A 23,541-nucleotide genomic window follows, 5' to 3' on the forward strand; every position below is an offset into this window, starting at 1 on the left:
CTCCCCATGTGACACTCCCCCTGTCCCCCTGTGACACTCCCCCTGTGGCACTCCCCCTGCCCCCGTGACACTCCCCCTGTCCCCCTGTGACACTTAACCTGTCCCCCTGTGACACTTACCCTGTCCCCCTGTGACACTCCCCCAGTCCCCTGTGACACTCTCCATGTGACACTCCCCCTGTGACACTACCCATGTGACACTGCCCCTGTTAGACTCCTTTGGTCCCCCTGTGACACTCCCCCTGTCCACCATGACACTCCCCTGTTACACTCCCCCTGTCCCCCTGTGACACTCCCCCTGTCCACCATGACACTCCCCCTGTGGCACTCCCCCTGTGAGACTCCCCCTGTGACACTCCCCCTGTCCCCCTGTGACACTTCCCCTGTCCCCCTGTGACACTCCCCCTGTGACACTCGCCCTGTGACACTCTCCCTGTCCCCGTGACACTTCCCCTGTCCCCCTGTGACACTCCCCCTATGACACGCCCCCTGTCTCCCGTGACACTTCCACTGTCCCCCTGTGACACTCCCCTTGTGATTCTCCCCCTGTCCCCCTGAGGCACCCCCCTGTGACACTCCCCCTGTCCCCCTGTGACACTGACTGTCACCCTGTCACCCTGTCACATTGTCACCCTGTCACTCTCACACTGTCACTCTGTCACTCTGTCACATTGTCACCCTGTCACTCTCACACTGTCACTCTGTCACTCTGTCACACTGTCACCCTGTCACTCTGTCACACTGTCACCCTGTTACACTATCACCCTGTCACATTGTAACCCTGTCACTCTCACACTGTCACTCTGTCACACTGTCACCCTGTCACTCTGTCACACTGTCACTCTATCACTCTCACACTGTCACTCTGTTTCCCTGTCACACTGACACGCTGTCACTCTGTCACACTATCACCCTGTCACACTGTCACCCTGTCACTCTGTCACACTGTCACCTTGGCACTCTGTCACCCTGTCAATCTTTTACCCTGTCACACTGTCACCCTATCACTCTGTCACACTCTCACACTGTTACTCTGTCACACTGACACACTGTCACTCTGTTACACTGTCACCCTGTCACACTATCACCCTGCAACCCTGTCACCCTGTCACTCTGTCACACTCTCACCCTGTCACCCTGTCATACTCTCACCCTGTCACTCTCTGACACTCTCAAACTGTCACTCTGTCACACTGTCACATTGTCACCCTGTTTCCCTGTCACACTGTCACTCTGTAACTCTGTCACACTGTCACCCTGTGACCCTCCAACACTGTCACCCTGTCACACTGCCGTACTGTTACACTGTCACCCTGTCACATGGTCACCTGTCACCCTGTCAACTGTCACCTGTCACACTGTCGCTCTGTCACACTGTCACTCAGTCACTCTGTCACACTGTCACTCTGTCACACTCTCACCCTGTCAACTTATCACCCTGTCACCCTGTCACTCTGTCATGCTGTCACTCTGTCACACTGTCACTCTGTCACACTCTCACCCTGTCACCCTGTCACCCTGTCGCTCTGTCACTCTGTCACACTGTCACTCTGTCACACTCTCACCCTGTCACCCTGTCACCCTGTCGCTCTGTCACTCTGTCACACTGTCACTCTCACACTGTCACTCTGTCACATTGTCACCCTGTCACTCTCACACTGTCACTCTGTCACTCTGTCACCCTGTCACACTGTCACTCAGTCACACTGTCACCCTGTCACTCTGTCACACTGTCACCCTGTTACACTATCACCCTGTCACATTGTCACCCAGTCACTCTCACCCTGCCACTCTGTCACTCTATCACTCTCACACTGTCACTCTGTTTCCCTGTCACACTGACCCGCTGTCACTCTGTCACACTGTCACCCTGTCACCTTGGCACTCTGTCACACTGTCAATCATTTACCCTGTCACACTGTCACCCTATCACTCTGTCACACTCTCACACTCTCACACTGTCACTCTGTCAAACTGCCACACTGTCAATCTGTCACTCTCACACTGTCACACTGTCACACTGACACACTGTCACTCTGTCACACTGTCACCCTGTCACACTATCACCCTGCAACCCTGTCACCCTGTCACTCTGTCACACTCTCACCCTGTCACCCTGTCACTCTCTGACACTCTCAAACTGTCACTCTGTCACACTGTCACATTGTCACCCTGTTTCCCTGTCACACTGTCACTCTGTAACTCTGTCACACTGTCACCCTGTGACCCTCTGACACTGTCACCCTGTCACACTGTCGTACTGTTACACTGTCACACGGTCACCTGTCACCCTGTCAACTGTCACATTGTCACATTGCCACACAGTCACCATGTCACTCTGTCACACTGTCACCCTGTCACACTGTCACTCTGTCACACTGTCACTCTGTCACTCAGACACACTGTCATGCTGTCACACTGTCATGCTGTCACACTGTCACTCTGTCACCCTGTCACCCAGTCACTCTTTCATTGTGTCATTCTGTCACACTGTTACTCTGTCACACTGTCACTCAGACACACTGTCACACTGTCAATCTGTCACTCTCACACTGTCACATTGTCACACTGTCACACTGTCACCCTGTTTATCTGTCACACTGTTACTCTGTCACTCTGTCACTTTGTCACACTCTCATACTTTCACACTGTCACTCAGACACACTGTCACACTGTCAATCTGTCACTCTCACACTGTCACATTGTTACACTGTCCCACTGTCACACTGTTTCCCTGTCACACTGTCACTCTGTAACTCTGTCACACTGTCACCCTGTGACCCTCTGACACTGTCACCCTGTGACCCTCTGACACTGTCACCCTGTCACACTCCCGTACTGTCACACTGTCACCCTGTCACCCTGTCACACTGTCACTCTGTCACCCTGTCACCTTGTCTCCCTGTCACTCTGTCACACTGTCACATTGTTACCCTGTCACCCTGTTGCACTGTTACTCTGTCACACTCTCACCCTGTTACTCTGTTATCCTGTCACACTGTCACTCTGTCACACTCTCACCCTGTCACCTTGTGTTCCTGTCACGCTGTCACTCTGTCACACTATTACACTGTCACCTTGTCACCCTGTCGCTCTGTCACACTGTCACTCTGTCACACTGTCACTCAGTCACTCTGTCACACTGTCACTCTGTCACACTCTCACGCTGTCAACTTGTCACCCTGTCACCCTGTCACTCTGTCACGCTGTCACTCTGTCACACTGTCACTCTGTCACACTCTCACCATGTCACCCTGTCACCCTGTCGCTCTGTCACTCTGCAACACTGTCACCCTGTCACCCTGTCGCTCTGTCACACTGTCACACTGTCACTCAGTTACTCTGTCACACTGTCACCCTGTCACACTGTCAACCTTTCACTCTGCCACTCTGTCTCTCTGTCACACTCACTCTGTCACTCTCTCACTCCGTCGCCCTGTCACCCCGCCGCCCTGTCACCCTGTCACTCTGTTACACTGTCACACTTCACTCTGTCATTCTGTCACCATGTCACCCCGTCGCCCTGTCACACTGTTACTCTGTCACTCTGTCACTTTGTCATGCTGTCACTCTGTCACCCTGTCACCCAATCACCCTTTCATTGTGTCAGTCTGTCACACTGTTTCTCTGTCGCACTGTCCCCTGTCACTCTGTCACACTGTCACCCTGTCACTCTGCACACTGTCACTCTGCCAATCTGAAATTCTCTCACCCTGTCACTCTGTCACACTGTTACACTGTCACCTTGTCACCCTGTCGCTCTGTCACACTGTCACACTGTCACTCAATCACTCTGTCACCCCGTTTCACCCTGTCACACTGTAACTCTGTCACACTGTCACTCTGTCATTCTGTCATCATGTCACGCTGTCACTCTGACACCCACTCACTCTGTCACTCTGTCACACTGTCAATCTGTCACTCTCACACTGTCACACTGTCACATTGTCACACTGTCACTCTGTCACACCCACACCCTGTCACCTTGTCACCCTGTCGCCCTGTCACTCTGTCACCTGTCATACTGTCACACTGTCACATTGTCACATTGCCACACAGTCACCATGTCACTTTGTCATACTGTCACTCTGTCACACTGTCACTCAGACACACTGTCATGCTGTCACACTGTCATGCTGTCATACTGTCACTCTGTCACCCTGTCACCCAGTCACTCTTTCATTGTATCATTCTGTCACACTGTTACTCTGTCACACTGTCACTCAGACACACTATCACACTGTCAATCTGTCACTCTCACACTGTCACACTGTCACATTGTCACACCGTCACACTGTCACCCTGTCTACCTGTCACACTGTTACTCTGTCACTCTGTCACTTTGTCACACTCTCATACTTTCACACTGTCACTCAGACACACTGTCACACTGTCAATCTGTCACTCTCACACTGTCACATTGTTACACTGTCACACTGTCACGCTGTTTCCCTGTCACACTGTCACTCTGTAACTCTGTCACACTGTCACCCTGTGACCCTCTGATACTGTCACCCTGTGACCCTCTGACACTGTCACCCTGTCACACTCCCGTACTGTTACACTGTCACCCTGTCACACTGTCACCCTGTCACACTGTCACACTGTCACCCTGTCACACTGTCACTCTGTCACCTTGTCTCCCTGTCACTCTGTCACACTGTCACATTGTTACCCTGTCACCCTGTTGCACTGTTACTCTGTCAGACTCTCACCCTGTTACTCTGTTACCCTGTCACACTGTCACTCTGTCACACTCTCACCCTGTCACCTTGTGTTCCTGTCACGCTGTCACTCTGTCACACTGTTACACTGTCACCTTGTCACCCTGTCGCTCAATCACACTGTCACTCAGTCACTCTGTCACACTGTCACTCTGTCACACTCTCACCCTGTCAACTTGTCACCCTGTCACCCTATCACTCTGTCATGCTGTCACTCTGTCACACTGTCACTCTGTCACACTCTCACCCTGTCACCCTGTCACCCTGTCGCTCTGTCACTCTGTCACATTGTCACCCTGTCACTCTCACACTGTCACTCTGTCACTCTGTCACCCTGTCACACTGTCACTCAGTCACACTGTCACCCTGTCACTCTGTCACACTGTCACCCTGTTACACTATCACCCTGTCACATTGTCACCCAGTCACTCTCACACTGTCACTCTGTCACTCTGTCACACTGTCACCCTGCCACTCTGTCACACTGTCACTCTATCACTCTCACACTGTCACTCTGTTTCCCTGTCACACTGACCCGCTGTCACTCTGTCACACTATCACCCTGTCACACTGTCACCTTGGCACTCTGTCACCCTGTCAATCTTTTACCCTGTCACACTGTCACCCTATCACACTCTCACACTGTCACTCTGTCAAACTGCCACACTGTCAATCTGTCACTCTCACACTGTCACACTGTCACACTGACACACTGTCACTCTGTCACTCTCACACTGTCACTCTGTCACTCTGTCACCCTGTCACACTGTCACTCAGTCACACTGTCACCCTGTCACTCTGTCACACTGTCACCCTGTTACACTATCACCCTGTCACATTGTCACCCAGTCACTCTCACACTGTCACTCTGTCACACTGTCACCCTGTCACCCTGCCACTCTGTCACACTGTCACTCTATCACTCTCACACTGTCACACGGTCACACGGTCACTCGGTCACACTGTCACTCGGTCACCCGGTCACTCGGTCACTCGGTCACTCTGTCACCCTGTCACTCTGTCACACTGTCACCCTGTCACCCTGCCACTCTGTCACACTGTCACTATATCACTCTCACACTGTCACACTGTCACACGGTCACACGGTCACATGGTCACTCGGTCACACTGTCACTCGGTCACCCGGTCACTCGGTCACTCGGTCACTCTGTCACCCTGTCACACTGTCACCCTGTCACTCTGTCATTCTGTCACCCTGTCACTCGGTCAATCGGTCACGCGGTCACTCTGTCACCCTGTCACTCTGTCACCCTGTCACACTGTCACCCTGTCACTCTGTCACACTGTCACCCTGTCACACTATCACCCTGCAACCCTGTCACCCTGTCACTCTGTCACACTCTCACCCTGTCACCCTGTCACTCTCTGACACTCTCAAACTGTCACTCTGTCACACTGTCACATTGTCACCCTGTTTCCCTGTCACACTGTCACTCTGTAACTCTGTCACACTGTCACCCTGTGACCCTCTGACACTGTCACCCTGTCACACTGTCGTACTGTTACACTGTCACACGGTCACCTGTCATGCTGTCACTCTGTCACACTGTCACTCTGTCACACTCTCACCATGTCACCCTGTCACACTGTCACTCAGTTACTCTGTCACCCTGTCACACTGTCAACCTTTCACTCTGCCACTCTGTCTCCCTGTCACACTCACTCTGTCACTCTCTCACTCCGTCGCCCTGTCACCCCGCCGCCCTGTCACCCTGTCACTCTGTTACACTGTCACACTTCACTCTGTCATTCTGTCACCATGTCACCCCGTCGCCCTGTCACACCGTTACTCTGTCACTTTGTCATGCTGTCACTCTGTCACCCTGTCACCCAATCACCCTTTCATTGTGTCAGTCTGTCACACTGTTTCTCTGTCGCACTGTCCCCTGTCACTCTGTCACACTGTCACCATGTCACTCTGTCACACTGTCATCCTGTCACTCTGCACACTATCACTCTGTCACACTGTTACACTGTCACCTTGTCACCCTGTCGCTCTGTCACACTGTCACCCAGTCACTCAATCACTCTGTCACCCCGTTTCACCCTGTCACACTGTAACTCTGTCACACTGTCACCCAGTCACAGTGTCACCCTGTCACTCAGCCACTCTGTCATTCTGTCATCATGTCACGCTGTCACTCTGACACCCACTCACTCTGTCACTTTGTCACCCTGTCGCTCTGTCACTCTGTCACACCCACACCCTGTCACCTTGTCACCCTGTCACCCTGTCACTCTGTCACACTGTCACTCTGTCACACTCTCACACTGTCACCTTGTCACCCTGTCACTCTGTCTCTCTGTCACACTGTCACACTGTCACCCTGTCGCTCTGTCACACTGTCACTCAGTTACTCTGTCACCCTGTCAGCCTGTCACACTGTCAACCTTTCACTCTGCCTCTCTGTCTCCCTGTCATCCTGTCACACTCACTCTGTCACTCTCTCACCCCGTCGCCCTGTCACCCCGTCGCCCTGTCACACTGTTACTCTGTCACTCTGTCACTTTGTCACACTATCACTCCATCACTCTGTCACTCTCTCACCCCGTCGCCCTGTTACACTGTCACCCTGTCACACTGTTACTCTGTCACTCTGTCACTCCATCACTGTCACACTGTCACACGGTCACACGGTCACTCGGTCACACTGTCACTCGGTCACCCGGTCACTCGGTCACTCGGTCACTCTGTCACCCTGTCACTCTGTCACCCTGTCACACTGTCACCCTGTCACTCTGTCATTCAGTCACCCGGTCACTCGGTCAATCGGTCACGCGGTCACTCTGTCACCCTGTCACTCTGTCACCCTGTCACACTGTCACCCTGTCACTCTGTCATTCTGTCACCCTGTCACTCTGTCACTCGGTCACTCTGTCACTCTGTCACTCTGTAACTCTGTCACAATGTCACCCTGTCACCCTGACACCCTGTCAACCTGTCACTCTGCCACTCTTTCACACTGTCACTCTGTCACCCTGTCAATCTGTCACACTGTCACTCTGTCATCCTGTCACTCTGTCACCAGTAACATTGTCACGCTGTCACTCTGTCACTCTGTCACTTGGTCACTCTGTCACCCAGTCACTCTGTCACCCTGTCACTCTGTCACACTGTCACTCTGTCACACTGTCACTCTGTATCCCTGCCACTATATCACACTGCCACTCTGTCACACAGTTACTCTGTCAACCTGTCACACTGTCACTCGGTCACTCGGTCACTGGGTCACTCTGTCACACTGTCACTCGGTCACACGGTCACACGGTCACACGGTCACTCGTCACACTGTCACTCGGTCACCCGGTCACTCGGTCACTCAGTCACTCTGTCACCCTGTCACTCTGTCACCCTGTCACACTGTCACCCTGTCACTCTGTCATTCTGTCACCCTGTCACTCGGTCAATCGGTCACGCGGTCACTCTGTCACCCTGTCACTCTGTCACCCTGTCACACTGTCACCCTGTCACTCTGTCATTCTGTCACCCTGTCACTCGGTCACTCGGTCACTCTGTCACTCTGTCACTCTGTAACTCTGTCACAATGTCACCCTGTCACCCTGACACCCTGTCAACCTGTCACTCTGCCACTCTTTCACACTGTCACTCTGTCACCCTGTCAATCTGTCACACTGTCACTCTGTCATCCTGTCACTCTGTCACCCAGTAACATTGTCACGCTGTCACTCTGTCACTCTGTCACTTGGTCACTCTGTCACCCTGTCACTCTGTCACCCTGTCACTCTGTCACACTGTCACTCTGTCACACTGTCACTCTGTATCCCTGCCACTATATCACACTGCCACTCTGTCACACAGTTACTCTGTCAACCGGTCACACTGTCACTCGGTCACTCGGTCACTCGGTCACTGGGTCACTCTGTCACACTGTCACTCGGTCACCCTGTCACCCTGGCACTCTGTCACACTGTCACTCTGTCACACTTTCACGCTGTCACACTATCACCCTGCTACCCTGTCACCCTGTCACTCTATCATTCTGTCACCCTGTCACTCTGTCAATCTGTCACCCTGTCACACTGTCAGTCTGTCACACAGTCACTCTGTCAATCTGACACTCTGTCACTCCATCACTCTGTCACTCTGTCACACTGTCACTCTGTCATTCTGTCACCCTGTCACTCTGTCAATCTGTCACCCTGTCAAACTGTCACTCTGCCACACTGTCGCCTGTCACCCCGTCACACTGTCACTCTGACACACTGTCAAACTTTCACTCTGCCACACTGTCACCTGTCACCTCGTCACCCCGTCACACTGTCACACTGTCACACTGACACCCTGTCACCCTGTCACCCGGTCACTCGGTCACTCGGTCACACTGTCATTCTGTCACCCTGTCACTCTGTCACAGTGTCACCCTGTCACAGTGTCACCCTGTCACTCAGTCATTCTGTCACGCTGTCACACTGTCACACTGTCACACTGTCACTCTGTCACACCCACACCCTGTCACTCTGTCACCCAGGCACACTGTCACTCGGTCACTCGGTCACTCTGTCACTCTGTCACCCTGTCACCCTGTCACCCTGTCACTCTGTCACTCTGTCACACAGTTACTCTGTCACCCTGTCACACTGTCACTCTGTCACTCTTTCACTCTGTCACCCTGTCACCCTGTCACCCTGTCACTCTGTCACACTGTCACTCTGTCACACTTTCACCCTGTCAATCAGTCACCCTGTCACCCTGTCACACTATCAACCTGCCACCCTGTCACCCTGTCACACGCTCACCCTGTCGCCCTGTCACACTGTCAATCTGTCACTCTCACACTGTCACACAGTCACATTGTCACACTGTCACACTGTCAATCTGTCACTCTCACATTGTCACACTGACAGGGTGACAGAGTGACAGTGTGACAGCATGACACCCAGTCACACTTTCATTGTGTCAGTCTGTCACACTGTTACTCTGTCACACTGTCACTCAGACACACTGTCACACTGTCAATCTGTCACTCTCACACTGTCACATTGTCACACCGTCACACTGTCACTCTGTCACCTTGTCACCCAGTCACTCTTTCATTGTGTCACCTGTCACACTGTCACACTGTCAATCTGTCAGACTGTCAAACTGTCACATTGTCACATTGCCACACAGTCACCATGTCACTCTGTCACGTTGTCACCCTGTCACACTGTTACTCTGTCACTCTGTCACTTTGTCATACTGTCACTCTTTCATTGTGTCACTCTGTCACACTGTTACTCTGTCACACTGTCACTCAGACACACTGTCACACTGTCAATCTGTCACTCTCACACAGTCACACTGTCACATTGTCACACTGTCACCCTGTCACCCTGTTTACCTGTCACACGCTCACTCTGTCACACTGTCAATCTGTCACTCTCACACTGTCATACTGTCACATTTTGTTACACTGTTCCACTGTCGCCTGTCACCCCGTCACACTGACACACTGTCACATTGTCAAACTGTCACTCTGCCACACTGTCGCCTGTCACCCCGTCACCCCGTCACCCCGTCACACTGTCACACTGTCACACTGTCACCCTGTAACCCGGTCACTCGGTCACTCTGTCATGCTGTCACACTGTCACGCTGTCACACTGTCACAGTGTCACCCTGTCACTCAGTCACTCTGTCATGCTGTCACACTGTCACGCTGTCACACTGTCACTCGGTCACCCTGTCACTCTGTCACTCTGTCACTCTGTCACCCTGTCACTCTGTCACCCTGTCACTCTGTCACACTGTTACTCTGTCACACTGTCACTCTGTATCCCTGCCACTATATCACACTGCCACTCTGTCACACAGTTACTCTGTCACCCTGTCACACTGTCACTCGGTCACTCGGTCACTCGGTCACTCTGTCACTCTGTCACTCTGTCACACTGTCACTCAGTCACTTTGTCACACTGTCACTCTGTCACTCGGTCACCCTGTCACCCTGTCACTCTGTCACACTGTTACTCTGTCACACTTTCACCCTGTCAATCAGTCACCCTGTCACACTATCACCCTGCCACCCTGTCACCCTGTCACACGCTTACCCTGTCACCCTGTCACACTGTCACACTGTCAACCTGTCACTCTCACACTGTCACACTGTCACATTGTCACACTGTCACACTGTCACCCTGTTTCCCTGTCACACTGTCACTATGTACCTCTGTCACACTGTCACCGTGTGACCCTCTGACACTGTCGTACTGTTACACTGTCACCCTGTCACATGGTCACCTGTCACTCTGTCACCTGTCACCTGCCACACTGTCACAATGTCACTCTGTCATACTGTCACTCTGTCAAACTGTCACTCAGATACACTGTCATGCTGTCACACTGTCATGCTGTCTCACTGTCTCTCTGTCACCCTGTCACCTAGTCACTCTTTCATTGTGTCATTCTGTCACACTGTTACTCTGTCACACTGTCACTCAGACACACTGTCAAACTGTCAATCTGTCACTCTCACACTGTCACACCGTCACACTGTCACCTTGTCACCCAGTCACTCTTTCATTGTGTCACCTGTCACACTGTCAATCTGTCAGACTGTCACACTGTCAAACTGTCACATTACCACACAGTCACCAAGTCACTCTGTCACGTTGTCAGCCTGTCACACTGTTACTCTGTCACTCTGTCACTTTGTCATACTGTCACTCTTTCATCGTGTCACTCTGTCACACTGTCACACTGTTACTCTGTCACACAGTCACTCAGACACACTGTCACACTGTCAATCTGTCACTCTCACACTGTCACATTGTCACACTGTCACACTGTCACCCTGTTTCCCTGTCACACTGTCACTATGTACCTCTGTCACACTGTCACCGTGTGACCCTCTGACACTGTCGTACTGTTACACTGTCACCCTGTCACACGGTCACCTGTCACTCTGTCACCTGTCACCTGCCACACTGTCACAATGTCACTCTGTCATACTGTCACTCTGTCAAACTGTCACTCAGATACACTGTCATGCTGTCACACTGTCATGCTGTCTCACTGTCTCTCTGTCACCCTGTCACCCAGTCACTCTTTCATTGTGTCATTCTGTCACACTGTTACTCTGTCACACTGTCACTCAGACACACTGTCAAACTGTCAATCTGTCACTCTCACACTGTCACACCGTCACACTGTCACCTTGTCACCCAGTCACTCTTTCATTGTGTCACCTGTCACACTGTCAATCTGTCAGACTGTCACACTGTCAAACTGTCACATTACCACACAGTCACCATGTCACTCTGTCACGTTGTCAGCCTGTCACACTGTTACTCTGTCACTCTGTCACTTTGTCATACTGTCACTCTTTCATTGTGTCACTCTGTCACACTGTCACACTGTTACTCTGTCACACAGTCACTCAGACACTGTCACACTGTCAATCTGTCACTCTCACACTGTCACACTGTCACTCAGACACACTGTCACACTGTCAATCTGTCACTCTCACACAGTCGCACTGTCACATTGTCACACTGTCACCCTGTTTACCTGTCACACTGTTACTCTGTCACGCTGTCACTTTGTCACACTCTCACACTCTCACTCTGTCACACTGTCAATCTGTGACTCTCACACTGTCACACTGTCACATTTTGTTACACTGTTCCACTGTCGCCTGTCACCCCGTCACACTGTCACACTGACACACTGTGACACTGTCACACTGTCACACTGGCACATTGTCACACTGTCACTCTGTCACACTGTCAAACTGTCACTCTGCCACACTGTCGCCTGTCACCCCGTCACCCCGTCACACTGTCACACTGTCACCCTGTCACCGAGTCACCCGGTCACTCGGTCACTCAGTCACACTGTCACACTGTCACTCTGTCACACTGTCACTCTGTCACAGTGTCACCCTGTCACAGTGTCACCCTGTCACTCAGTCACTCTGTCACACTGTCACGCTGTCACACTGTCACTCTGTCACTCTGTCACACCCACACACTGTCACTCGGTCACTCTGTCACCCTGTCACACTGTCACCCTGTCACACTGTCACGCTGTCACACTGTCACTCTGTCACACCCACACCCTGTCACTCTGTCACCCTGGCACACTGTCACTCGGTCACTCGGTCACTCTGTCACTCTGTCACCCTGTCACACTGTCACGCTGTCACTCTGTCACACTGTCACCCTGTCACACTGCCATGCTGTCACACTGTCACTCTGTCACACCCACACCCTGTCACTCTGTCACCCTGGCACATTGTCACTCGGTCACTCGGTCACTCTGTCACTCTGTCACTCTGTCACACTGTCACCTTGACACCCTGTCACACGGTCATATGGTCACTCGGTCACTCGGTCACTCGGTCACTCGGTCACCCTGTCACCCTGTCACCCTGTCACTCTGTCACCCTGTCACTCTGTCACTCTGTCACACTGTTACTCTGTCACACTCTCACTCTGTATCCCTGCCACTATATCACACTGCCACTCTGTCACACAGTTACTCTGTCACCCTGTCACACTGTCACTCGGTCACTCAGTCACTCTGTCACACTGTCACTCGGACACTCTGTCACACTGTCACTCTGTCACTCGGTCACCCTGTCATTCTGTCACCCTGTCACTCTGTCAATCTGTCACCCTGTCACACTGTCAGTCTGTCACACAGTCACTCTGTCAATCTGACACTCTGTCACTCCATCACTCTGTCACACTGGCACATTGTCACACTGTCACTCTGTCACCCTGTCACACTGTCCCGCTGTCACACTGTCACTCTGTCACACTGTCAAACTGTCACTCTGCCACACTGTCGCCTGTCACCCCGTCACCCCGTCAACCCGTCACACTGTCACACTGTCACACTGACACCCTGTCACCCTGTCACCCGGTCACTCGGTCACTCGGTCACTCGGTCACGCTGTCACACTGTCACGCTGTCACACTGTCACTCTGTCACACCCACACCCTGTCACTCTGTCACCCAGGCACACTGTCACTCGGTCACTCGGTCACTCTGTCACTCTGTCACTCTGTCACACTGTCACTCTGTCACTCTGTCACCCTGTCACCCTGTCACCCTATCACTCTGTCACTCTCTCACCCTGTCACTCTGTCACACTGTTACTCTGTCACACTGTCACTCTGTATCCCTGCCACTATATCACTCTGTCACACAGTTACTCTGTCACCCTGTCACGCTGTCACTCGGTCACTCGGTCACTCTGTCACACTGTCATTTGGTCACTCTGTCACTCTGTCACCCTGTCACCCTGTCACCCTGTCACTCTGTCACACTGTCACACTTTCACCCTGTCAATCAGTCACCCTGTCACCCTGTCACACTATCACCCTGCCACCCTGTCACCCTGTCACCCTGTCACACGCTCACCCTGTCACCCTGTCACACTGTCACACTGTCAATCTGTCACTCTCACACTGTCACACTGTCACATTGTCACACTGTCACACTGTCAATCTGTCACTCTCACACTGTCACACTGTCATGCTGTCACACTGTCACTCTGTCACCCTGTCACCCAGTCACTCTTTCATTGTGTCACTCTGTCACTCTCACACTGTCACACTGTCACTCAGACACACTGTCACACTGTCAATCTGTCACTCTCACACTGACACATTGTCACACCATCACACTGTCACTCTGTCACCTTGTCACCCAGTCACTCTTTCATTGTGTCACTCTGTCACTCATACACTGTTACATTGTCACTCGGTCACCCTGTCACCCTGTCACCCTGTCACTCTGTCACTCTGTCACTCTGTCACCCTGTCACCCTGTCACTCTGTCACTCTGTCACTCTGTCACTCTGTCACTCTGTCACCCTGTCACCCTGTCACTCTGTCACTCTGTCACTCTGTCACCCTGTCACTCTGTCACACTGTTACTCTGTCACACTGTCACTCTGTATCCCTGCCACTATATCACACTGCCACTCTGTCACACAGTTACTCTGCCACCCTGTCACACTGTCACTCGGCCACTCGGTCACTCTGTCACTCTGTCACACTGTCACGCGGTCACTCTGTCACACTGTCGCTCTGTCACTCGGTCACCCTGTCACCCTGTCACCCTGTCACTCTGTCATACTGTCACTCTGTCACACTTTCACCCTGTCAATCAGTCACCCTGTCACCCTGTCACACTATCACCCTGCCACCCTGTCACCCTGTCACCCTGTCACACTCTCACCCTGTCACACTGTCACACTGTCAATCTGTCACTCTCACACTGTCACATTGTCACACTGTCACACTGTCACCCTGTTTCCCTGTCACACTGCCACTATGTACCTCTGTCACACTGTCACCGTGTGACCTTCTGACACTGTCGTACTGTTACACTGTCACCCTGTCACACGGTCACCTATCACTCTGTCACCTGCCACACTGTCACACTGTCACTCTGTCACAATGTCACTCTGTCAAACTGTCACTCAGATACACTGTCATGCTGTCACACTGTCACTCTGTCACCCAGTCACTCTTTCATTGTGTCATTCTGTCACACTGTCACACTGTCAATCTGTCAGACTGTCAAACTGTCACATTGTCACATTGCCACACAGTCACCATGTCACTCTGTCACGTTGTCACCCTGTCACACTGTTACTCTGTCACTCTGTCACTTTGTCATACTGTCACTCTGTCAAACTGTCACTCAGATACACTGTCATGCTGTCACACTGTCACTCTGTCACCCTGTCACCCAGTCACTCTTTCATTGTGTCATTCTGTCACACTGTCACACTGTCACACTGTCAATCTGTCAGACTGTCAAACTGTCACATTGACACATTGCCACACAGTCACCATGTCACTCTGTCACATTGTCACCCTGTCACACTGTTACTCTGTCACTCTGACACTTTGTCATACTGTCACTCTTTCATTGTGTCACTCTGTCACACTGTCACACTGTTACTCTGTCACACTGTCACTCAGACACACTGTCACACTGTCAATCTGTCACTCTCACACAGTCACACTGTCACATTGTCACACTGTCACTCTGTAACTCTGTCACACTGTCACCCTGTCAATTGTTTACCCTTTCACACTGTCACCCTGTCTCACTCTCACACTGTCACTCTGTCACACTGCCACTCTGTCAATCTGTCACTCTCCCACTGTCACACTGTCACATTGTCACACTGTCACACTGACACACTGTCACTCTGTCACTCTGTCACAATGTCACCAAGTCACTCTGTCACTCTGTCACTCTGTCACACTGTCCCTCTGTCACTCTGTCATGCAGTCACCTTGTCACCCTGTTGCTCTGTCACCCTGTCACCCTGTCACCCTGTCACTCAGTCACACTGTCACCCTGTCACCTTGGCACTCTGTCACCCTCTCAATCTTTTACCCTTTCACACTGTCACCCTGTCGCACTCTCGCACTCTCACACTGTCACACTCTCACCCTGTCACCCTGTCACACTCTCACCCTATCACTCTCTCACACTCTCACACTGTCACTCTGTCACTCTGTCACACTCTCACACTGTCAATCTGTCACTCTCACACTGTCACATTGTCACACTGTCACCCTGTTTCCCTGTCACACTGTCACGCTGTACCTCTGTCACACTGTCACCTTGTGACCCTCTGACACTGTCACCCTGCCGTACTGTTACACTGTCACCCTGTCACATGGTCACCTGTCACCCTGTCACATGTCACCTGTCACACTGTCACACTGTCACTCTGTCAGACTGTCACACTGTCACACTGTCACGTTGTCACCCTATCACTCTGTCACACTGTCACTCTGTCACACTGTCACTCTGTCACACTCTCACCCTGTCACCTTGCCACCCTGTAACTCTGTCACTCTGTCACCCTGTTACACTGTCACACTGTCACTCTGTCACTCTGTCACACTCTCACCCTGTCACCTTGTCACCCTGTCGCCCTGTCATTCTGTCACACTGTCACTCTGTCACACTGTCACTCAGTTACTCTGTCACCCCGTCGCCCTGTCACCCCGCCGCCCTGTCACACTGTCACTCTGTCACACTCTCACCCTGTCACGTTGACACCCTGTCACTCTGTCACACTGTCACCCTGTCACACTGTCACACTGTCACTCTGTCACCCTGTCACCCTGTCACTCAGTCACTCTGTCACGCTGTCACACTGTCACCCTGTCACAGTGTCACTCTGTCACTCTGACACCCTGTCACTCAGTCACTCTGTCACCCTGTCACACTGTCACGCTGTCACACTGTCACCCTGTCACTGTGTCACTCTGTCACTCTGACACCATGTCACTCAGTCACTCTGTCACTCTGTCACCCTGTCACACTGTCACGCTGTCACTCTGTCACACTGTCACCCTGTCACACTGCCATGCTGTCACACTGTCACTCTGTCACACCCACACCCTGTCACTCTGTCACCCTGGCACACTGTCACTCGGTCACTCGGTCACACTGTCACTCTGTCACACCCACACACTGTCACTCGGTCACTCTGTCACCCTGTCACACTGTCACCCTGTCACACTGTCACGCTGTCACACTGTCACTCTGTCACACCCACACCCTGTCACTCTGTCACCCTGGCACACTGTCACTCGGTCACTCGGTCACTCTGTCACTCTGTCACCCTGTCACACTGTCACGCTGTCACTCTGTCACACTGTCACCCTGTCACACTGCCATGCTGTCACACTGTCACTCTGTCACACCCACACCCTGTCACTCTGTCACCCTGGCACATTGTCACTCGGTCACTCGGTCACTCTGTCACTCTGTCACACTGTCACCTTGACACCCTGTCACACGGTCATATGGTCACTCAGTCACTCGGTCACTCGGTCACCCTGTCACCCTGTCACCCTGTCACTCTGTCACCCTGTCACTCTGTCACTCTGTCACACTGTTACTCTGTCACACTGTCACTCTGTATCCCTGCCACTATATCACACTGCCACTCTGTCACACAGTTACTCTGTCACCCTGTCACACTGTCACTCGGCCACTCGGTCACTCTGTCACTCTGTCACACTGTCACGCGGTCACTCTGTCACACTGTCGCTCTGTCACTCGGTCACCCTGTCACCCTGTCACCCTGTCACTCTGTCATACTGTCACTCTGTCACACTTTCACCCTGTCAATCAGTCACCCTGTCACCCTGTCACACTATCACCCTGCCACCCTGTCACCCTGTCACCCTGTCACACTCTCACCCTGTCACACTGTCACACTGTCAATCTGTCACTCTCACACTGTCACATTGTCACACTGTCACACTGTCACCCTGTTTCCCTGTCACACTGCCACTATGTACCTCTGTCACACTGTCACCGTGTGACCTTCTGACACTGTCGTACTGTTACACTGTCACCCTGTCACACGGTCACCTATCACTCTGTCACCTGCCACACTGTCACACTGTCACTCTGTCACAATGTCACTCTGTCAAACTGTCACTCAGATACACTGTCATGCTGTTACACTGTCACTCTGTCACCCAGTCACTCTTTCATTGTGTCATTCTGTCACACTGTCACACTGTCAATCTGTCAGACTGTCAAACTGTCACATTGTCACATTGCCACACAGTCACCATGTCACTCTGTCACGTTGTCACCCTGTCACACTGTTACTCTGTCACTCTGTCACTTTGTCATACTGTCACTCTGTCAAACTGTCACTCAAATACACTGTCATGCTGTCACACTGTCACTCTGTCACCCTGTCACCCAGTCAATCTTTCATTGTGTCATTCTGTCACACTGTCACACTGTCACACTGTCAATCTGTCAGACTGTCAAACTGTCACATTGACACATTGCCACACAGTCACCATGTCACTCTGTCACATTGTCACCCTGTCACACTGTTACTCTGTCACTCTGACACTTTGTCATACTGTCACTCTTTCATTGTGTCACTCTGTCACACTGTCACACTGTTACTCTGTCACACTGTCACTCAGACACACTGTCACACTGTCAATCTGTCACTCTCACACAGTCACACTGTCACATTGTCACACTGTCACACTGTCACTCTGTAACTCTGTCACACTGTCACCCTGTCAATTGTTTACCCTTTCACACTGTCACCCTGTCTCACTCTCACACTGTCACTCTGTCACACTGCCACTCTGTCAATCTGTCACTCTCCCACTGTCACACTGTCACATTGTCACACTGTCACACTGACACACTGTCACTCTGTCACTCTGTCACAATGTCACCAAGTCACTCTGTCACTCTGTCACTCTGTCACACTGTCCCTCTGTCACTCTGTCATGCAGTCACCTTGTCACCCTGTTGCTCTGTCACCCTGTCACCCTGTCACTCAGTCACACTGTCACCCTGTCACCTTGGCACTCTGTCACCCTGTCACCCTCTCAATCTTTTACCCTTTCACACTGTCACCCTGTCGCACTCTCGCACTCTCACACTGTCACACTCTCACCCTGTCACCCTGTCACACTCTCACCCTATCACTCTCTCACACTCTCACACTGTCACTCTGTCACTCTGTCACACTCTCACACTGTCAATCTGTCACTCTCACACTGTCACATTGTCACACTGTCAACCTGTTTCCCTGTCACACTGTCACGCTGTACCTCTGTCACACTGTCACCCTGTGACCCTCTGACACTGTCACCCTGCCGTACTGTTACACTGTCACCCTGTCACATGGTCACCTGTCACCCTGTCACATGTCACCTGTCACACTGTCACACTGTCACTCTGTCAGACTGTCACACTGTCACACTGTCACGTTGTCACCCTATCACTCTGTTACACTGTCACTCTGTCACACTGTCACTCTGTCACACTCTCACCCTGTCACCTTGCCACCCTGTAACTCTGTCACTCTGTCACCCTGTTACACTGTCACACTGTCACTCTGTCACACTCTCACCCTGTCACCTTGTCACCCTGTCGCCCTGTCATTCTGTCACACTGTCACTCTGTCACACTGTCACTCAGTTACTCTGTCACCCCGTCGCCCTGTTACCCCGCCGCCCTGTCACACTGTCACTCTGTCACACTCTCACCCTGTCACGTTGTCACCCTGTCACTCTGTCACACTGTCACCCTGTCACACTGTCACTCTGTCACACTCTCACCCTGTCACCTTGTCACCCTGTCACTCTGTCACTCTGTCACCCTGTTACTCTGTCACACTGTCACTCTGTCACCCTGTCACCCTGTCACTCAGTCACTCTGTCACGCTGTCACACTGTCACCCTGTCACAGTGTCACTCTGTCACTCTGACACCCTGTCACTCAGTCACTCTGTCACCCTGTCACACTGTCACGCTGTCACACTGTCACCCTGTCACTGTGTCACTCTGTCACTCTGACACCATGTCACTCAGTCACTCTGTCACCCTGTCACCCTGTCACACTGTCACTCTGTCACACTGTCACACTCTCACCCTGTCACAGTGTCATGCTGTCACTCTGACACCCTGTCACTCTGTCACCCTGTCACTCAGTCACTCTGTCACCCTGTCACACTGTCACTCTGTCACACTGTCACACTCTCACCCTGTCACAGTGTCACGCTGTCACTCTGACACCCTGTCACTCTTTCACCCTGTCACTCAGTCATTCTGTCACTGTCACCCCGTCACCCTGTCACACTGTAACTCTGTCACAGTGTCACCCTGTCACTCAGTCACTCTGTCATTCTGTCACCCTGTCACTCTGTCACCCTGTCACCCGGTCACTCTGTCACTCTGACACCCTGTCACTCTGTCACCCTGTCACTCTGTCACCCTGTCACCCTGTCACTCTGTCACTCTGACACCCTGTCACTCGGTCACCCTGTCACCCTGCACTCTGACACTCTGTCACACTGTCACACTGTCACTCGGTCACTTGGTCACTCTGTCACACTGTCACTCGGTCACCCTGTCACCCTGTCACTCTGTCATACTATCACACTGTCACTCTGTCACCCTGTAAATCTGTCACGCTGTCACTCGGTCACCCTGTCACCCTGTCACTCTGTCACACTGTCACTCTGTCACCCTTTCACCCTGTCACTCTGTCAATCTGTCACTCTGTCACTCTGTCACACTGTCACCCTGTCACCCTGTCACCCTGTCACCCTGTCACTCTGTCACTCTGTCACACTGTCAACCTGTCACCCTGTCACTCTGTCACCCTGTCACTCTGTCACTCTGTCACTTGGTCACTCTGTCACCCTGTCACTCTGTCACCCTGTCACTCTGTCACTCTGTTACTCTGTCACACTGTCACTCTGTATCACTGCCGCTATATCACACTGCCACTCTGTCACACAGTTACTCTGTCACCCTGTCACTCTGTTTACCTGTGACACTGCCACTGTCACTCTGTCACACTGTCACACTGTCACATTGTCACACTGTCACTCTGTCACACTGTCACTCTGTCACCCTGTCACACTGTCACTCTGTCACACTGTCACACTGCCACTCTGTCACCCTGTCACTCTGTCACACTGTCATTCTGTCACTTTTTCACACTGTCACTATGTCACTCTGTCACACTGTCGCTCCGTCACAGTGACACTGCCACTGTCACTCTGTCACACTGTCACATTGTCACACTGTCACCTTGTCATACTGTCACACTGTCACCTTGTCACACTGTCACACTGTCACTCTGTCACACTGTCACTCTGTCACACTGTCACACTGCCACTCTGTCACCCTGTCACTCTGTCACACTGTCATTCTGTCACTTTGTCACTCTCTCACTCTGTCACCCTGTCACACTATCTCTCTGTTACTCTGTCACACTGTGACAATGTCACTCTGTCATCCTGTCACGCTTTCACACTGTCACTGTCACACTGTCACTCTGTCATTCTGTCACTCTGTCAATCTGCACTCTGTCACACTGTCAGTCTATCACTCTATCATTCTGTCAATCTGTAACTCTGTCACACTGTCACACTGTCACTCTGTCACCCTGTCACACTGTCACACTGTCACTCTGTCACACTGTCACTCTGTCACACTGTCACACTGCCACTCTGTCACCCTGTCACTCTGTCACACTGTCATTCTGTCACTCTGTCACACTGTCACTCTGTCACCCTGTCACACTGTCACACTGTCACTCTGTCACACTGTCACTCTGTCACACTGTCACACTGTCACTCTGTCACACTGTCACTCTGTCACACTGTCATTCTGTCACTTTGTCACTCTCTCACTCTGTCACCCTGTCACACTATCTCTCTGTTACTCTGTCACACTGTGACAATGTCACTCTGTCATCCTGTCACGCTTTCACACTGTCACTGTCACACTGTCAGTCTGTCATTCTGTCACTCTGTCAATCTGCACTCTGTCACACTGTCACTCAGTCACTCTCTCATTCTGTCAATCTGTAACTCTGTCACACTGTCACCCTGTCACCCCCAACACTGCCCCTCACCCCCAACACTGCCCCTCACCCCCAACACTGCCCCTCACCCCCCAACACTGCCCATCACCCCCAACATTGCCCCTCACCCCCAACACTGCCCCTCACCCAAACACTGCCCCTCACCCCCAACACTGCCCCTCACCCCCAACACTGACCCTCACCCCCAACACTGACCCTCACCCCCAACACTGCCCCCCAACCCCAACACTGACCCTCACGCGCAACACTGCCCCTCACCCCTAGCACTGACCCTCACCCTCAACACTGCCCCTCACCCCCAACACTGACCCTCATGCGCAACACTGCCCCTCACCCCTAGCACTGACCCTCACCCTCAACACTGACCGTCACCCCCAACATTGACCCTCACCCCCAACACTGACCCCCCAACACTGACTCTCATCCACAACACTGACCCTCACCCCCAACACTGCCCTGAACCCCAACACTGACCCCCAACCCCAAACACTGATCCTTACCCACAACATTGTCCCTCACCCCCAACACTGCCCTGAACCCCAACACTGACCCCCAACCCCAAACACTGATCCTCACCCCCAACATTGTCCCTCACCCCCAACACTGACCCCCCAACATTGACCCTCACCCTCAACACTGACCCTCACCCCCAACATTGACCCTCACCCACAACACTGCCCCCCAACACTGACCCTCACCCCCAACACTGACCCTCACCCACAACACTGCCCCCCCAACACTGCCCCCCAAACCCAACACTGACCCTCACCCACAACACTGCCCCCCAACCCCAAACACTGACCCTCACCCCCAACACTGACCCTCACCTACAACACTGGCCCTCACCCCCAACACTGCCCCCCAACCCCAACACTGACCCTCACCCCCAACACTGACCCTCACCCCCAACACTGACCCTCTCCCCCGACACTGACCCCCAACACTGACCCTCACCCCCAACACTGACCCTCACCCCCAACACTGCCCCTCACCCCCAACACTGACCCCCAATACTGACCCTCACCCCCAACACTGACCCTCACCCGCAACACTGCCCCTCACCCCCAACACTGACCCTCACCCCAAACACTGACCCTCACCCCCAACACTGACCCCCAAACCCAACACTGACCCTCACCTACAACACTGACCCTCATCCCCAACACTGCCCCCCAACACCAACACTGACCCTCACCCCCAACACTGACCCTCACCCCCAACACTGACCCTCACCCCCAACACTGACCCTCTCCCCCGACACTGACCCTCACCCCCAACACTGACCACCAACCCCAACACTGTCCCTCACCCCAAACATTGACCCCCAACCCCAACACTGACCCTCACCCCCAACACTGACCCTCACCCCCAACACTGACCCTCTCCCCCGACACTGACCCCCAACACTGACCCTCAC

The sequence above is a fragment of the Scyliorhinus torazame genome, chromosome 25, assembly GCF_047496885.1.
Source record: "Scyliorhinus torazame isolate Kashiwa2021f chromosome 25, sScyTor2.1, whole genome shotgun sequence".
NCBI classification, from domain to species: domain Eukaryota; kingdom Metazoa; phylum Chordata; class Chondrichthyes; order Carcharhiniformes; family Scyliorhinidae; genus Scyliorhinus; species Scyliorhinus torazame.